Here is a 25,806-nt window from a genome sequence, read left to right as displayed (position 1 = left end):
TGATCAACTTTATTTCACGATGAAGTGTTTTTATTATAATGGGAGTGGGAGAGTGAGATTTTGAAACCTCTGCACTACCTTTCATCACAAGACTAAATGAGAGAATGTCTTTTGGAAGAATAGCACTGTTGTCGCTCTATTTAAGCTGGTCAACTAATTGACCAGCTTCTGCTGGAACAACAGAACTACACTGTGTAACACACTCAAATAAGTACCAATATAACCAGAGCTAAAATAGATAGAAGAATCTCTGGATAAAACATCCACTCACTGCCCAGTTTTGCTTCCTCCTCAGGCTCACAAACATGACTCAGTAATTGATTAGTTCAAAAGCTATATTCAAAAATAATGTTCACAGAGTGATGAGGTAAAGTTATTATGAGTCTCTCTCCAAACTCTCAGATCGTGTCCAACACACACACATTAAACATCTGGGGAATGAAAAGAGAAAATCAATATAGGGACAAAATAACTCTCAAACACACAGAGAAAACTACAACTTAAGAATCTATCTGTATCTGAAATTCAATCATCTGAGCAAATGGAGCTTAACAACTTAATGAGAAGAGAGAAAGGTGGTAATTACGGAGGGAAATTATTTGATATGCCTCTCTAAGAATCATATGAGAGTGGGAATCCAAACTGATTGAATTACCAAAGTCATAATTCTTTTAATGACTCGAAAGACAAACGAAAGTCTGAGCTGAAGAAACACAGAAGAACTTGGTGACATATGAACAACAAAAACTTTGATCAGTAATAAAACAGTTGTCAGAGTTTGTTATTCATGGCAGTTTTAAACAATCAGTGTAAATAATCATATACAATGATACATTAATAATAATGAATATCGTCCTTTACAAGATTAAAAAAGAACAGTTGTCAAAAACACAAGAGATTAAAGGGTGAGTTTTCATTGGAATGGGATGAAAATAATGGTGGCAATGTTTGTGTGTTGGTGTGCGGGTGTGTGTGTGTGTGTGTGTGTGTGTGTGTGCAAGAGAGTTCAGAAGCAAATTGCTGCAGCCATAATGTTAACTTATTGTGGTGATTGTAGAGGTTATGGACTTTGGGCCAGCTCTAACACACCATATGCACATATACACACACACACACACACACACACACACACACACACACACACACACACACTCATACACACAAAAGCTGACTGTAAATCAATTTTGCAACACCCACCATATTTTGTCTACATCACATCTGTGTATGATGGAAGATGCTGCTCATTATGGTGGGTAACAGTGATGCCAAAACCACATAAAGAGCAATGAAGACCAGTCTTCCCTGTGATGTTATTATGAGTCTTCATGCAGCTTGAACTTATTTTCTTTAAAATCAACATTAAATCAACAGTTTAGAAGCTGAAATTCTTTTTCAACCTACAAAATAGGACTGTAGTCCATGCGGTTATGTTAGCAGAACAGTCATAGTTAGGTTTGGGTACAAAAATGACTTGGATCAGGGAAATATCATGGTGTGGGTTACAATAAGTACTTCATCGTCATGGTTACAATAATAGTAGTCATGGTGAATAGAAACCTACCCCACTGGTTTCAAGTCTCCCAGGACAAAGTCTACTAAGACTATAACAGCAACTTCCTCATTTGTTCCTGTCATAACTACTACGACCACTAGGGGTCGTCTAACAATAAAACGTAACTGTCGGTCTATAGGGTTTCCATTACAATAACCACCTCCCTCAAGCTTGCATGCTGTATATAATCATAATACCTTCTTCCAAACCTTTCAACTAGATGTCATGGTCTTTCTCAGCAAACTGAGAAGGCTCATGTGTTGTCATGTGACAAAAGTATGTAACTTCGGTGATGAGGTAGCAGGTGATTGGTACTGGGTCATACATATTCAAACTACATATACTTACAGATCGAGCTGCTGGCTTTCAGTCGAGACTTTAAGGAATTGCACTAAAGTTCACAGGAAGTGAACCCCAGACAGTCGCTTGGAGGTGGACTGGCGATGTCTTTCTGGACCGCAGGAACTTTAAGTTCGATCCATACCAACCTCTGTGAAAATAACCAAAGAGCAAAAACCTAAATTAAAATGATTGATTCCCATTTTTTAATTACTTAAATCAATTTTTATAAGACAGAGAGAGATAATGAAGGATGGACTTAGAGAAAAGAGAATGAAAAACTGAAAAAAGAAGTAGGACTCAGTGGACAGGGAGAAAATAAATGAAAAAGAGAAAGGCAGGGGAAAGGGGGAAGCAATAAGAGGCAGGTAGGATTCCAGTTGATTCTGTTAAATGTAGCAGGACGGTCGAAGAATGGCAGGGTGACAATTAAAACTGCATACAGTTAATGGAAAAGTAAAAGTAGAACAGAGGATTTTAGGAGATGGACACAAGGCGGAGAGAAAGAAAAGCCAGAAAGAAATGTGAAAAATTAAATGGATTTACGGTGACAGATGAAGAGAAAGGCTGTAATGCAGTATTGAGCAGAGGTTCAATATCTCACTACGACTCTGAGCGGCTGCCAGTTTCCTTAAACCTTTCTCCATCTGCACCTTATCTCTCGCTTTACATCCAACCCTCCTGCTCATCCTTCCCTCATAAAGAAGCTGACATGATTTTCACCCTTTCTTCTCTACTCCCTTCCTTCTCCAAAATAATAATATAGATAATTAAACATTTTTGGATAAATAAACGCTTTGGTTTTCAATCTATTGTGATAATGACAATGACAAGCCTTTAATTTTGCTATTTTAAACACCCGGTGTCTGGGTGTATAGTGCAGATACTCCCCAGCAATTCATTTTTAACCATTTAAAAAATATATAACCAATAAGGCAGTTATTTATTGCATCTTGTAATGATCAGCCATAAAATAACATATTTTCTCTTCATCTTTCCACGTGGCACAACTGTTTCACAGGTGGAAAAAAACTGAGGAGCTTTAGAAAATATTTTTAATCATAAAAACAGGAGAGAAAACAACTTAGATCAAACTTGGAAAATAGATCACCAGAATTAGATTTTTTTTTCTGGGGCTGCATCATGTCACTTTGCAAAAAGAGAATAAACTCCACAAATAAAACAGCAGCTGAGGATAAGTAGGAAATTCTCTTACAAAGACGCATTCTACGAAGGCGTGGCCCCGAAGGCGTGGCCCTGAAGATCATATAGATCCACCCATCGGATCCTTCGTTGACCGGGAAATGAAGGACACTCACATAATTCCCATGTCGGGTTCAGGTACAGATTTCACTGAAGATGGAAGGTAGAGAGTAAGACACAACAGTGGCAACAGATGAGAAGAAACATTGAGGTTCGTTAATTTCCAGAACAGAACAGGTAAGGTGTGAGCTGAAGGACAGTGAGGAAAGTAGATCTGAGGGAGGAGTCCAAGAATGAAAAGAGGACAAGTGGAGATGACCTTGAGCAGCAGACCTCCATCATTAATGACCTTCAGCTCAAATCGGGGCCATGCAGAGTGAGAAAGAGGCGCTTCCAAATTAATTGGAGGAAATGAAGTTAGAGCTCCGTGTTGAAAAGCAGCTGCGCACAGTGGCTGAAAACAACCTGGAGACAACCACTCTTTGCCTGAAGGTGCAGCTGATTGATGAAGACACTGCAGAGTTTGAGGCTCATTCAAAGGCAGAAGAACTGGAAGCAGATCTTTAATTTGAGAGGACTCAAACTGAGAAGCTGCAGAAGACATTGAGTAAGGCGGAAGAAACTCTTTTAAAACAGAGGCACGATGCTAAAAAGACTGTGGAGAGATCCCAGGCTTCCCATCGAGCTCAGCTGGAGGAACACAGTGGAGACCAGCAGGATCAAAGCTGCCCCTCAAAAGGGCAAAAGATCTGCTGGAGACTCAGCACCAATGCCTGCAGTAGGAGGAAACCTCCCTCAAGGAGGAGATGGAGAATTTTAGGGCGCAACTGGACAATGAGAGAGATGAGAAGAATCAGCTGATTGCTGCTCTGAAGGAGGCAGAGCAGCAGACTGAGTGTTTCCTGTGGCAGCAGACAAATGATCCCTCCTGGCAGAGCTGGAAAAATCCCACTGCTCCTATCTTGCCCAGTTGGCAATGCATGAAAAAGAGAAACAAATCTGAGGCTGCTCTGAAGAAGGTCAAAGAGCAGCTGGACAACAATCGTCTGCAATGGCAGCAGGTGAAAACCTCCTTGCTGGATGAAATGGAGAAATCCAGAGTTTGTGGCTGAACCTGAAGAAGGTTGAACAGCAGTTGCAGAGGCACAGAGGACATCAAGAAGACTTTGCAGGAAAAGGGGCTGGAGTGGGAGACAGAGAGCTGCATCAGGGCCCAGCTGGAGGAGCTCGAAAGCAAGATCGATGAAAAGAAAAAGAAATGGTACAAATTCTTCTAATTAATGCCCGGCTCCAGAATTCCACAATCAGCAAATAAATTAAGGACAGGCAGGTTTATTTCTTGTCGCAGCAGAAAGTGAGCAAGTCAGATGTGAGAGAACTATATCTGGCGTGGGTCCAGCTAGTCCCCCGGGGGAATTACACCCCAGGAAATAGTAAATAAAGCACAGACTTGTTCACTGAAGGAGCAGTGATGTGATTCAGAATAAAAGTATATTTACTGAATTAATTGTGTAAAAGAAACTTTTTCAGTAATTAGCTGGAAATGAGTCAATTTGATGGGACACAAATGTATGAATGTATATTTTGTTTCCAAAAATCTACTTTAAAATATTTTATAGTGAGAAGTTATAAGCAGCTTATATCCAACAAACAATAATAAAAGGGTTTTTGGCCAAACCTTTAATTCAGCTTTAATTGAATTTGACCTTTGAGTTCTATATGTCATATATATGAATAAAAATACTTGGATTGGGGCCCAGTGTGTGTCGGTGTTATTTTGCTGCCGGCGTGTGTCATGGATCAGTTAATCATCGCTGTGTTCTACCTGAACAACCACAAGCTCTGCTTCTCTGCAGACCGCATCAGCTGTTCGCCTCTGAACCCAAAAACAGACAACAGTACCTCAATCTCATGGTTGAGAGGGTGGGAAATGTCTCATATGCTCCTCATTTCTTTCACTTTCTCGCCCCCCCCCATCATCCCTCCTTTATCTCTCTCATTTTCACTAAAGTGCTCTTCCATCTCACCCTCCTCCAACAGAACATCAATCCATTTTTACCGAGCATGACTCCCTGCCTTCCTTCTACATCTCCAACTTCTTACTTGTCATTCATTTCTCGAATTTCCTCTCACTTCGCTTCCTATATTGATATATTGGGCCTCAGACTCTCCGTAGCTTAGCTCTGTCATATTCATTTCTTATTCATTTTACCTATTTCATCCTTCCTTTCCTCCATCAATATCCAGGGATGGCTCACTGTGACATTTTTCTTCACCTTTTCATGGACATTTTCAGGCCGTTACCTGTATTTCTCTCACTTGTTTTCCCTTTTTCTCTTCTTCCTTCCCTCTGTGACTCTCCAAGGACTCCAAAGAAATTGTGGACAATGCCTTGACACCAAGATGAGAAGGGTAGAGGATGGGAAATGAAAAAGGGCGATATAGATCCTTTATTTGTGAGGCAGTAAACAAAAATATCTGATCGGTAAAAAGACCTTCTGTACAGGGTTGTGATGTGAAATGACTGAGCAGAAAATGCATTAATTTTGAGCGACTGCCATTTCACCTTGACCAGTTGACTGAACTTAAATTGACATGCTAATGAGATATAACTGCTCGCTCTTGAATCATGGTCAGTCTAGTGCATGGATGTCGACCTAAACACAGGCTCAAAGTTAATTCATGCCGACCATATACAAGACTTTGAAAGGACTTTTGAAAGACACCAGCTCACAAGAGTTTTCTTGTCTCACACTATAAGATTTTGTAAACACTGGGGATCTTGTAGGGTCACAATTTGCAAGACTAGATTTCCCATCATGCTCCTGGTGGACATTTACAGGAAGAAAAACTGTTGTTATTTTCCAGACTTTTTTGCTCTTTGAAATGATTATCTATTACAAATTATTATTATTGTTACATAAAGATAGTAATTTAGAACTATAATTGCCATAATTTGCCCCTAAAATGATTCTTTGGACTTTGTATTATGATTTACTGTTTTATTTTGAAATGATCTTCCTTGTGTCCAATTACCCTTGCCTCCCTCATGTATTAAATGCCGGCCTCCATGCTCACGATCAACCGAGTTTGCTCCTTCCTGTTCGTTGCTGGAGAAGTCGACAGTGTTCACGTCGATAGAAGGGGAGAGAAATTATAAAGACACAGGAAACAGAGTGAGAAAGAGATGGAGGCGGAGAATAAGAGGAACAAAAAAAGGAGAAAGCTCAACTGAGAGAAGCAGAAGTGTTGTTGAGGGATTTCACTCGTTATGTTTATGGTTTTACCTCCACACACAGACAAACACACACATACAGACACAGATTTTCAGAAGAGAATGCACAGAGAAAGACCTTAGCACAAAACCCTTCACGCTCAAACACACACACACACACACACACATACACATTAGGGAACACATACTCTGTTACACACAAGGCTGTAACAGCTGAACATGGCAGGTGTTCCAACCTGAAACAAGTGACTGCCCTTTCTCTGACCTCAGGATGAGAGGAAAGACAAAAAAAGAACTCACAGAAAGAGAAAAGAAGAGGCTGCAGGTTGCTGGTGGCTTTATTCTCTCAGACAGGCGGAGACAGTAAAAGCTGTTTAATTCGAATCTAAATGCCCTTTTGACTTCAGGTCAAAATGTTGAGGCAAAAAAAAAAAATCCTGTTGCTCTTTTTGTTGTTTGTATAGAAGTTCACAGCAAATGTGTTAAAGCAATGACTTGGAAAGCACGGTTCAAAAAAAAAAAAAAAAAAAGGAAAAAGAAAAAGGAATATATAGTGTATGTAATCCTTATTAAGTTTCTTGCATGTAAAAGCATCCCTGTGTGACTGCCCTGTTCCAAACAGTTCAAAGGGGAATGACGACAACTGCTGCTGCGCACAGATCTGTTGTGTAAAAGTTTCGACTATCAGCTGCCGAGGACACAAGACTTTCAGGTGATGTAATGTATTTTCTGGTGACCGTACCGGAGGTCGAGCTCTTGGGTAACAGGCTGATAAACACTTCCTCCCGCTCCTTCAAACGCGGCGAGAGAAATACATCCTGCTTTTCCTGGGCAACAAAAGATCATTGATCTTTTCAATGTAAGTTTTAGGTTTCAGTTCAGTTGAACAGTTAGTGGTACAACTACTAAAAAAACCCATGGGCCTAAAAAGCTCAAGTTTTTCTAAAAAAAAAAAAAAAAAAAAAAAAATCTTGCATGTTGTCAAAGTTGCTAGGCAACAAGAGCAAGCATTTTGTGATGCAACAGTAAGGGCGGGCACAGCAGGTAAGTGGAAAGGTCTTATTTCCGTACTTCGTGGTCTACGACGGCGACGGAGGAATGACTGCGTGATCTGAAGGACGCAGACTGTCAGTACTAATGTAAAGCTTGATCATCCTGAAAATAATATCTGGACAAGTTTGAAGTTGTTACTGATGTAAATAATACATTTCCTGTATCTGATCTGAAAGTTATGATCCAGTGTTTTGATTTCTTGTTGTGGAATTTGTGCCAAAATTACTGCTGATGAAAATAATTTTCACATCTCTGTTGTATATTCATATCACATCCGTTTGATCATGGTGATTTAAGAACACAGCACATTTGTGCAGCTGTTTTTATGGCTTCTCTTTATCCCGAGCGAAAAACAATTATTAAATAAACTGATGGTTTTTAATTCAGCATATCTCTATCACTGTGTTCACACTTGAACACAGAAGGTTGGTAATGTTTGTCAGTGTGCTGTGGAAATTTAAAGCATGACTCACCCAGTGGTGCCGACAATACTGTACGCATTTTACAAGCAGATGGGACAGATGAGTCTCTCCATTTTTTTTCCCACTAAAAAGCAGATATGTGCTGTGTGTGAGAAGTTTCACCACTGTGCTGTAACCATTAACAAAGTCTCGTTTTTTACTTGCCAGAGCCAAAGTTTGTTAGCTAATATTAGGACACCCAGCTACAAGACACACTGACACACAGACTCAAGGCCTGTGGCGATACAATGGGACCTCACCCGACCAGATTAGACTGAATATTATTAGCGAGTGGTCAGACGCCGGGAACCAAGCAAATCTGTGAAGACCTCTACATGGAAGCTGTGCCTTCAGCGCAGTCTGGGACGCGGTTGGAGAAGTTATTGTCACACGACTCACAGTTGATGAATGTAATATTTGACAAGAGCAGCGGGTACTCTGTTTCGGGGTTTTCTTTTTCGTAGAATTAATGACGCCATGCGGGGACATGATGAGTGCTGACAGACTTCACAGTGGCTTCTGGTAGTCAAACAAAGAGAAGGGATCAGACTGAACAACCAGTTAGTCGTCTGAGATTCACACTCCTCCAACAAAGATTCTTTGACCGTGTCAACAGTTCTGCTCTGTGGATTTGTGTGCAGAAGTGGTATGAGATTAACAGAACCATTATCATTTTCCTTTTATTGTGTATGCATATGTGTATAAGATGTGAAACAGTGTGCACGTGTCCACTCTACTTATTGGCTTTTAGGCTGTAACGATGTGTGTGTATGTGTGTGTCACAGTTGTCGAAAGTCTATTTAACAACCAGACGGTTGCTGTTTGTGCCTTTGTACACACAGACACACACTTCCTGTCACACAGATTCACACAACATTGATTTAACAACTGCAACAACTGCAGGTCAACAGAGCAGATCATCCAGAGATGCAACAGAGAAACAACGAACAATTCACAGTTTCATTTCTTTCTGAGGTCCTATCTTGCTTCACGGCTTTCATCTCACTTTGTCACACTATTTATTGAAATTCTGCCAGAGTCTTTCACTGTCTTTATGAACACACACACACAAACACACACACACGAACACACACACAAACACATGCTTGTACACTTTTATTTAAGCTTGTGTTTTTTAAATTCAGCTGCAGAAAAAGGATTCTGGATGTTACATACTGTGTCTGACAGAGTATTTTGTCATGTTTCCGGCATCACCTACTGTGTGGTGGTTAATTAAGGGTATAGACGGACAAATACAAACACCGTCTTTGAATATAACGATTGGCAGTAACTGCAAACACATAACTGCAATGTTTTCTTGACCGTCTCTGAACTCTACAAACCTCTCACTACACACCGTCACAGGACACTACAGATACTGACAAAACATAAAACACATGCCAGCAACTACAGGCTGATGTTTTGTGTGAGGAATCAATCCTTGAAACCACAGTCACTATAGCACAGTCAGTTCTCTCCAGCTGCTTTTATTCACCACAGCATTAAAAACCTAACCCATTGTAGTCTGACTAAACCAGCAGATTTTCTTCAGTTTGCTGCTGAAGAAAATCTGCCTCATCCTCTTTGGCCAGTCTTGTGTCCTCTCATGTTCAAAAACTGAGAAGCCCTTAATGAGCCCTACGACTGTTACATCATGATTATTCAACATGTTCAGGAAAATGGCACAGCCTTGTAGCTTTATACATTTGGCACCATGAATGGCAGCGCTTGTGTCGCGACAAACTGAAACACATTTTCACCCCAAAAGAAAAAAGAAATAAACATAAGCACTTTCCCAAACGGACCTCGGCATTGCTGCAAATGAATATTTTGTCATAGCCACTACAAACACATGCACAGAAAACGCTATTATGGCAAACTGCACACACACAAGTACACATACACTGGGGACACACAGTTTATGAGTACATGAATCATAAATACAGATGAAGCACTTTGACCTAATTGCGAAGAGGAATTGTTCAAAACTGTCCAAAAGTCTGCAGCCCCATTAGCGCCTCCCAGGGCTTGTTACTAAATTGGTGAGCAAAGTGAAAAATACAGACAATTTCGAAAAGGTTTGAAAACTTACCAGCTGATGGTGACGCCTTACAAAAACACTACACGGTTACTGAAATCAAAAACTTTTGCTAAACTTCACAAAACTCCAATAGATCAGGTTGATATTTCATATGTATGAGTGAAACTTTGGCCTGATCATGATTTCCTTTGCAATATACGATAAACATTCCCTAACGAGGAGTAAATGCCGTGCACTTGAAGAAGAATTAAGGGGGCTTATACAGTTTTGATGTGTGTGACTTTTGGAGGAAGAACGCAATGTGCAAAGTGAACTAAAGATTTCAGTGATTATTTATGATAATGATTATGATTTTTGTTATTATTATATAATTAGCCAATGGACTCACTTACCTTCCATATTGGCTCATAATCTTCCCGCACACTTCCATATTATATTATTTGAAGCCCAACTGAATGCATCAGAGTTCAGTTATCACTCATAGTGATGGATACTCATGTGCGTGGTATATCCACGTCAGGAAATAGTAATTATGGTTAAATTTGAACTCAGGATTAGACACCTGCTCCATTAGCAGAGAAACCCAATATCCACTGGATATGGAGGAATTCTAATTTTAGATCCATATTAGATTTGGTGCTGTGGTAGAGCTCTTTTGTGTGTGTGTGTGTGTGTGTGTGTGTGTATTCACATATTAGGTGGTGCAGCTTGTGGTGATGCAAGATATTTTATGGCATTAGAATAGAGTCTCGCAGTATACCTGTCAGCGGAGCACTCACACAGAGAATGACTTCAGTGCGGCTGTAAATACATCCCAGAATATTATAAACAGACAACAACTTCAGTGGAGCTGTAAATATACGTCTGTATAAGATAAACAACACGGGGTTTGTCTGTAGAGGCGAAGTGAGAGACACAGAGAGGGGGAGCCAGACAGACAGAAAGAGAAACCGAGTTGTCACAGTGTGTTATCTAAGCTTTACGCCTGTTGGCTGGACTGAACACTCTGTTATGGAGCTGGCAGATTTGGGTCTGTGTGTCTCAGTGTGTGTGTGTGTGTGTGTGTGTGTGTGTCCTCCACAGTTTTCTGAGTCATGGCTACTGTATGTATCCTGAAGCTATACAGAGACAGATGTACAGTATGGAGTACGGAGCCAGCACCAGTACTTACTGCACATCAGCTCCTACATGGTGTTGAGTTGGCTGACGACCAAACATTACTGGAAGTGTCAGGCACAGGTTTTCAAGTCTCTCATCTAGTCTCAATGGCCATGAGAGAAAAAAACATTAACTAATTATAACTTTAACTGAACAGTTGTTCTGTAAACATAATATACTGTATTTTACTTCACTTATATTTTCACTGAAAAACCTGTACTTATAAATTCTCCTGCAATTCTGGTTCAGAGCCATCACAGTGTGTATATCATCATGTTTTAAGCATTTGTATTTTAAAAGCAAGATATAACATTAAGAAAGGCCTAAAAAAAACTACACGAAAAGTCCTGAAGTAGTTGTTAAATGTCAGACACCTGACAACCTGATGTCACAATACTAAGTGGGATCAATTCAAAGATAATAAAAACAATTTGTGAAGTCTTCAGCATCTTCAGCTGTAAGATAAGTTGCACAAAGAGTATAAAAACAACATGAACCAATCATTAAGGACTAAAAACATGTTTTAAAGAGGACTGTGGAGGTGATTCAAGGATAAACCCAAACAGTCAATGTCATGAGAAGGTGATGAAGTAATAATAAAAAACTTTGTAAAGAAAGTTCCAGATTAATTAGCACTGTTTTGGGTTCAACTAAGCAAAGCTAATGGAACCTATTCACTCTTTCTTGCTCTCTCACTCTGTTTCTTCTCCACATCTCTCTTCACCCGCCTACCTCCTTTTTCCCTCCACTTTCCTCATCCTTTCTCCCCCCCCGTCTCCTCTTTCCTTCATTCATTCCCTCTCATACATTCACCATCTCTCCTCATCCATTTCTTCTCAGCCTTTCTTTCTTTATTCCTCCATTACTTTGGCCTCCCTTTCTTCTCTCTCCTCTCTCTCTCTCCCCCCTGTCCTCCTTCCTTCTTTCTCTCCCATTAAAAATATATTGGGGTTACTTGGACCATGAAATTAAAATATTAGTGAGTGACATCACTATATATTTCCAATTCTCTGGAAAGAAAGAATAAAAAAAATGAATTGACGTTATGGGAAAAGGTCAGGTAGAGGGCAGATTAACATTTATAACTTTTTTTTTTATCAATTAAATAAAAAGTGTTACAGGTTGGTTTACAGTAACTGGAGAAGCTCTGAAATCCTAGAAATCCTAGAATGAACAGTACAACTTACAGTTCATCTTTAAATTTAAATCTTGGAAATGACGCGCCTTTAAATTCCTTCAGTGTATTTTAAATAACAAAATTCATGTTTTAACTTAAAAAAAAGTTTTGTGTGTTCACATTTTGCTTTTGAAAGGTTTGACGGATTCATTTTCAGAACCACCACGTGTCTTTGAGAACATATTTTAAAGGGGCTGTTGGTAAGTTTTCTCTTCCACCGAATATGGTTTCTCGCCGGGAGCAGGTCGTGGTGATCGGCGCTTAACAAGCGCTTCAGCCATTGTTGTGGTTAGAGAGGTCTGAATACGCCCTCTGAGCAGCGCTTCGTCTTCAGCGCGGATTGGAGGCTACGGTGATGAGACCGAGGCTAGCTGGCTAGCATGAACAGTAAGTGATAGAAGAAAAAGTAAACACTGACGTTACTTTCCACCACTGGAGACAGATGTTGGTGAGTGAAGGGATGAAGTTTGATGCTGAACTCATAACGTTTCTTCTAGACTGGTAAGTAAACAGCTGTTACTGCCATCACTGGCTTTGTAGCTACAGCAGAACTTATAAAAAGCTCCTTTAAAGGCTCAACATGTATGAAAACCGAACATACCCTCATATCAGCAGTTCACTTGTCTTTGATTTTATTTGTATTTTGCTTGATTTTACAAAGATTTTACAGGAAACTAGTCGTGCAAACACAATACGTGGTTTATTTTCAAAATGTGTTTGTGGAGCTGTAGACTATGAATCCCAAGATGCTCAGCACCAGGTCAATTTCACCACGTGATATTTCGACGGGGGTCACAGGTCACATGCCACTGGTACTGCGCGTTATTTAAAAGAGTTACAAATGGGTGTGTTTTTAAATTTCACAAGCAGAAATAAGACAGGAATCCCTCTTGCAAACAGGCGTAAAGGCAGCAAAATAAATACTGTTTTAAATCCAAACAGTGGCTCTATAGATATTTCAGGAACATTAAAAGTGTCTGACAGCTTCAGCTCCCAAGTCCCCCGGGATCATTTAAATCTATGACTGACCACAGCTAAAGGAAACACTGTACATCTGTTTTAGGTTACAGGACTGTTTTCTTTACCTCTTTTTCTTTCTATCTTTATGCATGAGTGGCTCTGTGTTTCAGTGTGTCCATGTCTGGTTGCTATAAATGTATGACCGTAAAACAGTGCAGGATTTCCATCCAGTTTATCATCCATTCATTTCCTGGCTGGATAAAGCAAATAAGATAAAGCAGGGAAGACGGAAAAGAAAAGAAACAAAGAGAAGGAAAAAAAATACTAAATTAACAACAAGACCTTTGTTTTCATGGTAACAATAATATGATCTGTAGAAGTTTTCTTCAGGAATAAAGGCATAAAACAATAAGAAATACAGAAATAAATAAATAACAAAGAACTTGAAAAGGGGAATAAATCGGGACAAAAAGACTGTGAGTGAGATCGAGTGTCAGGCATTAGAGTCAGGAGCTGTCTTTTCTACAGACTCCCTTGGGGTGAATTGAGGGTGAACTGACCAACACATGGGAACAGTTTCTCTCTCTCTTTCTCCCACTCTCTCTTTCTTTTCTTCCTCTGGGGTCAGCACACATGAGAGTGACTGACAAGATACACTCACCCCTGTCTTTCTTCATCTCTGTCTCAGTTCTTCACTTTTCCTCCATCTACCTTTCAACTTAGTGAACACGGCGCAGATCGACTTCACAGACTTCACTGGTGGCCTGACTGTCTGCGCTGACTGTCTGCTTATCAAGGCTTACAAGGGGCTGCAGAGTCCGCTGCACCCACAGTAGAAACATATTAAACCAAATAAATACAACACTTAAGAGAACTTGTAGAGTTGTGGAGAGATTAAAAAAAATGCTGGTTGTACTATGGGGTTAAAACAACATGGGTTAATCTCTTGGATTATTAGCAAATACTACTAATTAACTTTTCACATCAACGTTCATACACAAAAATGCTGCTTAAATTTCTCTACAAATTAAAAAAAGATGCACAGATATATATTACATGACTTTTCACAATAAAAGTTTCCCCCGGGAAGAGCAGGGATTATGGCGCCTGAACAACTGAAGTGCTTTTATTATGAAATAAAGAGACAAATCCTTGACTGTGAATCTGCCCAGGACCTTTACTTTTACTAAATTTGGGAAAGAGCTCGGTGTTCCGTCACCATCACCATCATCATGCAGTTTACCTCGTTAGTGAATTACAAAACAACGAACTGCTGTTTTAATTGGTCTAGGATGAGTAAAAGACCTCTGATCTGCTAGTTATGTGACAGGAACAAGCCATGTGAGACAAGAAAGTGAAAATTGGCTCCACACCGTCTTTCATACAAAACACCGGCTGTAGAAGTAATTAGATGGTTTCACTTCTGGCACTTGAACTACATACTCAGCTCTGGTCTTCTCTAAGTCTGCACATACATGTGCTTCCATAAGGTAGGTACTAAGACGTTCATTCACCTCCCATAGATGTGAGTGATCAGGGAAAAATAACTATGATGTTCAGCAAGAAACGTTGATCATAGCTGAACACATTGCTGGTCAGAATTTAGTCTTTGCTAGCTAATAAAGTTTAGCCTAATAATCAGACAGAATTGCCATTTTGTTTCCAATTCATTATGAGTTATTGTATATTATTTTATGTTCAGCGTGTGCAGGTTATTTTGGCCTTGGCAGTCGATAGTGACTGACATGTTTCGCCTATTAATATGATTTTCAGTCCATGTGGAAGCTGCAGTAATACTTGCTAGGAACAGTCAATGCTTCCACCAAAGAAATATGTGGAGTAAAGAGTTGCTAATTGTCAAAGCAACAGTTACATGATTTGGGGAAAATGCCTATTTGCTTTTTGGTAGAGGTGAAAAGGTCCATACCGCTTTCCAACTCTCTGCTAAATACAAGGCAACAGCCAGCAGCCAGTTAGCTTAGAAAAAGTTACCACCCGGCCCCCCATAAAATAGCAAATCATAGTATTTACACTTATGTGTCTGTACGGATTAAACAAACCAGCTATAATGTGATAACCGGTGACCTTTAGAGGTGCTGGTAGTTGGATTTTGTAACTGTAGGACAGAGCCAGGCTAGCTAAGCTAACTCTCTGCTGGCAGTAGCTTCATATTTAGCACAGACATGAGAGTACCTTCTTATCAAACTCTTGGCAAGAAAGCGAATAGCATTTACCAAATGTCAAACTGTTCCCTTAAGTCCACTTGCAACAATTTATAGCCTATAGTTGCATCAACCTCACCCTCGCATGATGCTATTTATGCTTGTAGTTGTGAAAGGATTCTGGCTCTGGCACAGGACCGCGATGTCCCGGTGTGTAGTCACACCTACAGAGATTGGCTCAGTGGTTGGGAAACGGCCATCAGCACCGGACCTGTTTGGATTTTAACAATTCACAGGTCTGGAATCAGGCTCAGTACAGTCAGCTGTTTTACAACACAAAACACAAAAAACTTTGACTCTTCATCTTAATCGTTTTTTAAATCGTTTTGTTTTTGTTTGCAGTTTGAACTGTGTTTCTCCTCTTGATGTGTCTCCACCTTCCCTGTCCTAGATGGTATCTCTCTCCTCTCTCTGTTTTCTCTCTCCCCCCTCTCTGACCTGCCTCTCATTTCTTGTCCTTTTAACCCTGATGAACACCGTATGCCATCACGTCCATATATGGGCATCACTATCTGGCTGCCATCCATGTAGCCAATTAGAAATGCCAGATGAGTCGGCGTCTGTCCTTTGGAGACCGAGGTCACCTCGGCAACTATCGCCGTGGCGGACCTCATCGGGATGCGCCCCCAGCCAATCATCTCCTCTCACCTTCATTAGGGATTCGGTTAATGTCAGACCAGCATCCGATTGCTCTCTAATTCGCCCCGTCATACTCTTGCTCTCTCTCTTTATAAGAACTCATCTGTGCTCCCTCAATTACAGGGTTTTGTCCCTGATGCTCTCTCACACTTGTTCGTACAACCACTTTTTTCTGCGCTCCCTCCATTTAGTTATTCCCTTTGTCCCAGCTGATGAATGAACTCCCTAGATGCAACAGTGACCTGCATTTGCCCTCTTCCTTGTACTCTGTCTTTTTACTTCTGTCTTTTCTTCCTCCTTCGTGGGCTTTCATGATCAGTGGTGACAATATTGCTAATATAGCTGATGGTTATCCACTTGGGTTGCTACAGTGAGGAAGACTGTGAACTTGGAAGTATGCTCAGATGTCTGTTTATTAGGCACACCTAACTAAAACTAAGGCGGCCTAGTGCAACAATCCTGAAATAAATTCTGCTGTCAGGAAGGTAAGTCATGCAGGTGTTCCTAATAAAATGACAACAACCTTCCTTTGGAGTGAATGGGTCGGCATATGGAAACCAACCCTATCGCCTAGAAATTATTTATATAGTACAAATTTACAATGGACAATAGAAGTTTTTATCAACATAATGAGGATTTTTTTGTTTGTGTGTGTATCTGCCATGTCAAGGCAAAAAATGTTGATTCTGAATGTATTTGTTAAATTTTCACTGACAGTATATTACATTTAATTTCCAACAACACAGTATAATAATTGCACATGGCAACTGAAGCGCAGTTAAACTTTTTTCACAGTCATGTTTACTCAGAGCCAAGGTGAAGGAAAGAACATTATCTTGGTTAAATATTCAAAAGTGACTTGAAGCACAAGACGTGATTATATTTTCAACACGTAACTGCTATTACCCTCAACGTAACCAACGTACTCAATCCAATCTTCTGAGTTCAAGACTCGTTTATTCCATGCATGTATGAGAGGCAGGGAATCAATGCAAGTTTCAAAGAACAAATGAGAGGACATGAAACTTGTATACTTATGTGATTCTTATGTAACCTTCTCCCCTTTGTCTCAGCTCAATTTCTCAATTTGTGCTTGACTCCTTAGCTATTCCCATGAGAAACCAAGCCTGTTATCGAAGGTTAACCACGTTTCCACACAATAAGGCACTTCATGATTTTAGCTTTTAGAATTCTGACTACAATACATAACTCGCACACACAAGGTAGAACAATACATTCATTTTTCTATTAAATATAAAGTGACACATAGAATTGGTGATTCGATAACACTGGTGTTTGATAAGCATGTCTGACAACAACAGTCTAACAGTTGTATTTATGCTGTTGACATACTTGGCAAGAAATCAGTTGGTTAGTAAAATTTGCTCGACAGTGTTTTCTAGGAGACGGTGTTGAAACACGGTATCAGTTAACACATCTGTTTTATCCGGCAGCTGGAAAGTGCAAGGAAATTTGAAAAACTGGCTGCTATCTTGTCATCTGAGAAAAAGATTGAAAAGGACCTGAAAATGTTCGGGTGCATGCAACCATGTCGTCGTTGTTCAAGAAACAGAGAATTTTCATCCCATACAGTCGCTCTCAGGTTTCATCAAGTACTGTTGCCATCTCATGTAGAAGAGTTGAAATTGATTGACCTTTGAGTACAAGAGCGAGTAGTTAAATCCAAGTGGCGCTCAGCGCCCAAGGTACCGCTCGCTGGAGGAAAACACTGACTCACACCGGAGCAACCGACTGATCATAAGCAGACTGAGACTCATTACACTCATCTCATCTTCGGCTTTTAAATATATTCCTCTTTATGTACATACATCTTTTTCCTCTTCCCTTCGTCTCTTGCTGTTTACATTCTTTTTTCTATTCAGATGAAGTCTATTGTCAGAGGTGAATATATGCATTATCCTATGTACAGTGCTTTAATGAATGTGGACTTTTATAGATATACACACATGTTCCTAGGTGGCTTTGAATCCCGTCCTCTTTATAGCTCACAGCATGCCTACTGTGTTTTACTAGTCATTAAGCCGGCTATTTTTTGTGCCATACACTTTGAAACGCTCTCAAAAATGAAACTCAAAAGTACATAAGGCAACCCTTCATTTTCTAAGAGTAAACATCTCAGACACTGAAAAAATAAGTGGTTGATATTCATACTGGCACCCATTTGTGTTATTCACAGTGCATTATTAATGTGTTTCGGTTCCAGGGTCTTGAAATATTTTTCAATGTGTAGGCAGCAAAAAGGTACAATCCAAGATGTAGCGCACACTTGTTGGCCAGAAACTGAAGACATAGTGTTACTACAAGGGTGATTTTTCTCTTGAACACATGCAAATACTCTTTATGGGCATTGAAAAGTAACTTCCACCTCCCTCTGGACTTGTGGTAGTATGTGTATAGGTAGAAACATAAAAAAACAAAACAAAAACTAATTACAGTGCCAGATATTTACATGCAACACCTTTCCCACAGTGACTGCTTTTTAAGATCTATCACCTTCATGGTTAAAAGCTTTGTCCTAATTCAGGGTGTGACTGATATCTTACATGGTGCATCTTTGTCCTAAGGAGTATCTTAGTGTTTGCTTTCCTTTTTGTTTCATCTCTTTCTCTACCTCCCTCGGCCTTGCTTTCTTTTCCTTTCTTGTAGGTTTAACTCTGATATACAGTATGTTAGTCAGCAGCGCTGATGAATGAAGGAAGTGCAAGTATAGCATTATACACTGTAGAGCGATGGCTCCCAGGGTGCATCAGGAAAAGAAAGAGAGGGAGGAGTGGGGAGTAAAAATGGGAAAGAGATAAATAAATATAAGAGAAAAAACAGGGAGCAAAACATCAGCAAGAAAGCAGAAAAGACAAGGAATACAATGGAGATATCAGAAAAGTCTGAAAGCAAGCAGAGGGTAGGACAGAGGTTTGGAAGACGGCGTTTCCCTCTTTTTCATCCTTTTAGGTTGTATAGTAAATCGGTTACTCAGCAGGATGCCACCTCCATTATGACTGATAGAGTTTTATGACGGGAAGATGAAGAGATGGAGGCTGAGAAACAGATGGAAAACATGAGCAAACAAAAGGGGGCGCTGAGGACTTATAAACTGACTATGGATGGAAGACCAACAACCTGTGTGTGAATTTCAGCTCTTCTCAGCAGACAATTCGAGGTGACAGAAAGCATCCACTGGGCCAGCAGTGGGGTTGAGGAGAAAGATACAACTCAAAAGAAGAAAACCAGGAAATAAATACCTTTCAGGCAGAAGGAAGATGAAAACTACCACAAGGATAAACTGTTCCTAGGAACTGATTTCATATTGAACAAATCTACTTTGCACAATTTATGTACAGAGTCAATGTTGCAGCAAGTGGAAAGTAAGGTTTCGTTCGATAGCCATGTAGTATATCTGACTTTCTCTAACCATAAACAAATGTTTTAGTGGCTAACTTTAACCATGGTTCATTTGCCAACCACAACCTTTCCCTAACTGTCGCCATGTGGAGATATTGTAAAAAGAATCAATTAGAAAAACATTGGCACTGAGTGTTGAATAATTAGAAAAAGAACAATTATTCATTACTCATTTAAAAAAGTAATTGCATAACTTTCCTAATTGCTCAGCAGCAAAAGTAATACATTATATTAATCATTACTGTTATTTCCCAGGTGTCAGCTCCATCAAAGGCGCCTCTAAACAAATCCTCCACACTCACACATTGCATCTTTTGTATCCAACACGAAGAAACAGAAATCTACACAGTGCAGCTGAACATGCAGCAGGCATCTGTATCATTTGGAGGGATTTAATGACCATCCAGCAGCTAGCTTAGCCTCAGACGTGTAGTTACCAACAAGTCCTCCAACCTGAACAACCATGTAGGTCATTTTCTCCAACCCTCTGATACGACTCATAGGAGTGTGTCCTCAAATAGCACCCCTATAGCAGCAAGCGTACAGGACCTCAGTTTTCTTGGTTACAACATAAACTGCTATTTTCACATGGGAATTGAACATCGCTCTCCTGTGTCATAATCCTTGTGTTTTGGTGAGAACATCCATCAACCACAACTTCCTCCTAGCGTGAACTCTCTTTACGCTACGTCACCACACTTTTCCCTTCGCTCCTGTCATAATCACTACCACCACTAGATGCCGCCCAACAACAAGACGAAACTATGGGTCATAATAACCTGCTGCAGAGACGACCTATGGTCTCGTATTTCACAGGAGGACGGCCTCGTAGTTGCACATCGTCCAACTACAAAAAACAAGTGAGTCTTGAATGTACGCGTGTCTGTGGCTAACGTTTGTCACATCAGCTAAGAAAAACGCAAAATTTAAATCAGACAAGACTCTGGAATTACCTGTTTTGTTAGAGGCTAATGTCGACCCTGCACGTTAACCATAACCCGGACCAGTTTGCCCACTGAAACATTCCTTACACTACTTGTTCCTGAGAAAAGTAATCTTGATTTTTGCAGTGTTCTTTCTCTCTTTTCTCACCTGAGCCGATTATTCAGTACACACTTTCACATTAGCCCCGTTCTGGTAGATCGGTTTCAGATGCTCAACAAATCAGTATTAAGTTCTTCATATGCATCACAAAAAAAGTTTGAAATAGAAAAATGCACAACAAATACATGTTTTATTCATAGTTCAGTTCCAAAGTGTTAATATGAGATTATGTGTACTGAAGCAAGAAGTATGAAATTTCTCAAACCCTCGTCTGTGAGGCCAGTGGGGTTTACGCTCCTGATGCTGTTTAACAACAAATCTGCCAGGATAGTGACACACTCTCAGACACAACAGTCTAATCTGTCCTTTTTTCTGTATCATATTTCTACAATTCTACATTTGTTCCTACAGCTCACACATTTCCCATGGAAATACTGCGAAATTTGATTCATAGATTCCTCCATTTTCCAGAATTACCTTTCCCTCTCTCTTCCTCCCATTAGACACATTCATATCCTTTTTATTGGTAATTACCTGTCTTACATTTTACAGTGCAACCTTCATGAATGCTGACACTAGGGGTGGGCGATATGACTTCAAATCAATATCACGATTATCTCAAACTTTTACGTCGATTACGTGATGATTACTTTTTTTTGAGCCATGCCCTCTTCATATGGGTCAGTGATTGTGATTAAATTATTAACAAGTGATTAAACAAATTGGTAGTACCCATGTTGTCTGGTAGTCGTGACAGATAAGACCCAAACATTGTTTCCAAAAGTCTCTATTTCTGCAATGGACAACAACAAAACACTCACCCACCTGTCACTCAAAGCAACCATGCCCTCAATTATGCACAACTTTAAACCTTAATAAAGTTTAAAAAGGTGAGTATATAGTTATACAGTTGTCATGAAGGAGGAAATTAGCTATAGAGACCAAAAACCATTTTGTGTACAACAGCTGTAGACATGTTTATTTCTGCTGTAGTTGGACATTTTAACATGGGAGTCTGTGGGGATTGACTCTCTTTCGGAGCCAGACTCTAGTGGTCATTAGAGGAACTGCAGTTTTCAGCCCCAGAGGTTAAAACTAAAACATATTAGTGTAGACGTGCCATCCTTATCGCCAGCTTCACTTTGAGTCAACGCGGACAAACGTTAGTTGGATGGGGCGCAGGCACATGACTAAAGACGAGATAGAAGGGGACGGTTCATGAAAGTGCTGTCACATTCAAAAATCTCGGCAAGTACACAACATAGATAAATAGAGAATAGATCAACAGATAAAAGTTGTAAAACACGTCTAAAGTTTTTTGCAAACTACTGAAGTAACAAAAGCTAAACTCCATCTGGTGGTTTCATACTTGTGGCATTTGGAAAAATGGATGAAGACACTAATGAAAACAGGACGTGCCTGTTCGGAAGAGCTCTGTGTAGATTATAGAAAATCTCAGCTGAAAAGAAACTGATTATAGATTCAACACAGTGGGGTTTTGTGTATTCAAAGAACTGTGTGTTTCCATGCATGTTTGGCTGAACTGAAAACTAATTCTGCACACCTCAGACGCCATTAGTCAGCAAATGTTTGTGTGTCTGCATGTGTCTTTTGTACGTGCATGCAAAATGTGTATTTGTGTGTGTGTATAATGTGTTTCATATAGTGTATTTTCATAGTGTGTTAACTCATTGTGTAGAACGGAGATGCCATTAGCAAGGAAACAGCTCCCACAAGACCCTTTTTAATCAACTGGTCCAATCATTGTTGTGGAAATAATTATAAAAGAGAGAGTGATTGTGTGTGTGTGTGTGTGTGTGTGTGTGTGTGTGTGTGTGTGAGAGAGAGAGAGAGTAAAGGCAACAACAAAATAAAGAGCACAGATGAGAGATGGAAGGAGGAAGAAAAAAGCTGATAATTATTCAGCTTTTCTCAACAGACGCTGCGTATGGAGCCGATATGATGTGTGGATGGAGACGACAACATACACACACACACACACACACACACAGACATGCACAGACACACACAATCAATATGTGCACAAATAATGAAGTCTAATTGTTTGTGTGGAGGAGTGGGGATATTTTGTATGTGTTTGAACATATGTACATGAAGTGTGTGTCCATGTCTCTGCATGTGTGTGTGTGTGTGTGTGTGTGTGTGTGTGTGTGTGTGTGTGAGTCACTGTGGGAGCTGCTGTAATGTGCCACAGCACGCAGCGCAGCCGTTTCAAGGAGGAATAACGTCACTGTTTAACTCAAAAGTGGGCCACAACACAGCTGTGTCCACGTGTGTGTGTGTGTGTGTGTGTTCATACACTATGTGCATGTGCATGTGTGTCTGTGTGTCTGTTATGTGTATGTTTGTGTGTGTAGGATTAAGAAGGTTACCTTGAAGGTCATTTACTGTAAAGGTACAGCACATCTACTGCTTCAGTGTGCTTTTGAGTTGATAGAAACACAAATTGGTTTGTGCAATTTAAAATTTTATTTCTGTACCTATGAGCATTACTCCAAAATAACAATATCCTAAATATCTGCTTGTGTGTACACAACCTTCATATTGTCCATCTGTCCTGTGCTGTGTGTACTTCACAGTGAATACTACGGCACTGAAACTGTGAGCTTATTACTCAAGTTCATACTTTTTTCACTACATCGCAGAGAGTGCTGGGTATATGTTTGTATGTGTGTGTGTGTGTGTGTGTGGGTGTGTGTGTGTGTGTGTGTGTGTATATGTGTGTTTGTGTATTCACAGCTACAACTACACACATCAACCTTCTACTGTTGCAGCAGACAGACTTTGTGTCAGGAAAATGATGTCCTGGGGCTAAAACTGTCATAGTCACCTTCAGCCATGCAAACTGGCATTTTCCCCCCACTGTAGGTACACACAAACACACACACACACACACACACACAAAGAAAAATACTCTGCTTTTTGTACACCACTGTGCCCAATGACCACTCCTGAATGTTAACACCTTTTCAACAGCTGAACAGTTGTTTTATTTCATGATTTACTGGGGCGTTTTACAGCTCCAGGTACGGCTGCTCCTCGTGTGTCATCAGGCTTTTACAGATATTCTTTTTATTCTTTGAACATGTTTATACTTTGCGGCCGGAGCTGACACAGAGTGGAGCACTAAAGAGCTTCATGTTCACTTCAGACGAAAAGTCAAATTTTGTCATTTCCCCTCAGAACAGCTGCTGTTGGTGGATGTCACATTTGTAGGCCAGAAAGAGAAATTTCAGTTGAAACCTCAGCTACCAACTCAAACTGTTATTGTGATTACCTGGTCAGCAGGTAATAAACTCCAGGAATGTATTTGTAGGTACATAATGGGACTTTTTCCATTTCCCCTTTCTCAACTGTCTCGTCCCAGAAACTGTCTCCCTGTAACCTGGGCAGCACAACAATCACTGGCTGATTTGTTTGCCGACCTTGGGCTGTATCAAAGAAACTTCCTAACTCGTAGGTCCCATCTTAACTGTTTGGTAACCATGGTAATTTCAACCTGATTTTGTAAAGAAAAAAGCCATTTCAGGTGAATAGTTCCCAAGTCAATGTTCATATCCTAACTTAATATAGGAAAAGTTTATTACACAAGCTTGTTAACTTCCCTTCAACAGTCTTAAATAAACTCTCTGAACTTTAGGATAACTGTTAGTCTGTCCTGACTTTCTTTTTTTACACATCTTTAAACCATATGGCTGCTGTTGTATTGCTTTTACACAACAAACGAAATGTCACAACGGCAGAACTTATTCATTAAGAAGCTCATGGCAGACCCTATGTGTTGTGGCTTGATGAAAGAACATGTTAGTAGATACAGCTTTGATCCCGCAGTTAGCCGAACACCTACGACCAGCTGTGGAGAGGCTGAGCCAAAGACATGGGGACAGATGTGCTTTGTTTTTTTGTTGTCAGAGTGAAGAGGCGTTTTTTTAAATATATGTTTCAATGAGAAATCTAAGTAGTATTGGTTGCTAGGTAACAGACAAAAAAAAAAAGTTTGATAACCAATGTTGGATTGATTATTGAAGATTTCCTAACCTCAGATAAGTACCACATGCTACCAAACTGTGAACAATGCTGTCTTATACTCTTCCTATCTTAACTGAAGACTGAAGATAGGAAGCTTCAGTAATACGAGCCCCTTGTCTTTTTCTCCCGGTGTCATCGCACTGACACACTCGCTATGGTTCAAACCGACATGTTTTATTCAAGTGTTTGCTCTGAGGCCTTTACCTGCGACACAGCAGTGGGATGAGTCCTCTGTCTTTTCCTGTATCTGTGCCACAGCTGTCATTTGGCTGCATGCAAGCTCATTTTGGTTTAAATTTTTCGGCCTTTGTGTGTTTGTGTTTGACATGTTGGCTTTCAAAAGTTCACGTTTTGGGACAAATTTTTTTTGAATGACAGCAACTCAGAAACATGAAGAAATGTCTGACATGAGATTTTCTGCCTGTGTTTGGCTGCAGTCTATGACTTTTAGGCCCCTTCTTGTCTCTTATTCTCTCTCCTGTTGCTCTGTCTCCTTTTCATTTGTCTTTCCCTCCCCTCCATACTGTTTCTCCTCCATGAAACTGTCCTCACCGTGACGCTGAGATATAACCTTTGAACATGGCTTCTGCAGAGCACGGCACACAGAGGAAGGGGAGACAGAGGAAAGAAAGAGAGGACGAGCTTCACTGACCCTTCGAAATTCATCTTTTTTGCCCCTTGGTAAGCGATCCACACCCACTGCGCTCCCTTGCATCTCCTTCTGTCTCACACATGCAACGTAGTCTCTCTTTTTTTTTTCTTTCTGCTTCCTCTGCACTCCCTCAAACCATTTCTTTTCCACCTTGTTAGAGCAGTTTTTTTCAGCCCAAGACAGGAAGGAGAGAGAAAACAGACACAGAAACTGGAGACGTTAAAGCACATAAGGCAGACATATAAAATAATAATTTGCCAACAAGCAGCCAGGAGTGAAGAAGCTGCAGTACATCACTAACACCTCTCTTCTCTCTGCCATAAAACAAAACCTGCAGCGCACTGAGAATATCGTCGACTGTGTTCCCTGTTCCTATACGATTTCTCTTTTGTGCCCACATAACATGACCTTTGTGTCCTGCAGCTGAGGTATAGTACATATGATTGAGGTGAACTGAGCCATATGCACAGGCACAAACAACCTGCATTTTCCACCCCCCCCAACCCCTCTTTTGTTCTCTCCCACTTTGTACTTTTCTCTGCTTCCTCTAAAGGCTGTGAATTCTGAATATGCAGGCAAACATACAGTCACACATCCAGA

General features: G+C 40.2%; 1 long non-coding RNA gene across 1 annotated transcript in view; it reads right to left on the bottom strand.

Moving 5' to 3' along the window:
• Positions 1–3,174: 3,174 nt before the first annotated feature.
• Positions 3,175–25,806, bottom strand: part of LOC111227386 — a 29,061-nt gene continuing 6,429 nt past the window's right edge. Inside the window, exon 3 of the long non-coding RNA XR_002665334.1 lies at positions 3,175–3,244. This is a non-coding gene — a long non-coding RNA (uncharacterized LOC111227386). The remainder of the gene's footprint in view (positions 3,245–25,806) is intronic.

This window comes from Seriola dumerili, unplaced genomic scaffold (genome assembly GCF_002260705.1).
Source record: "Seriola dumerili isolate Sdu_G_001 unplaced genomic scaffold, Sdu_1.0 BDQW01000187.1, whole genome shotgun sequence".
Lineage (NCBI taxonomy): Eukaryota > Metazoa > Chordata > Actinopteri > Carangiformes > Carangidae > Seriola > Seriola dumerili.
Note: the sequence above shows the minus strand (reverse complement) of the source record. Positions and strands in the feature narration are given on the sequence as shown.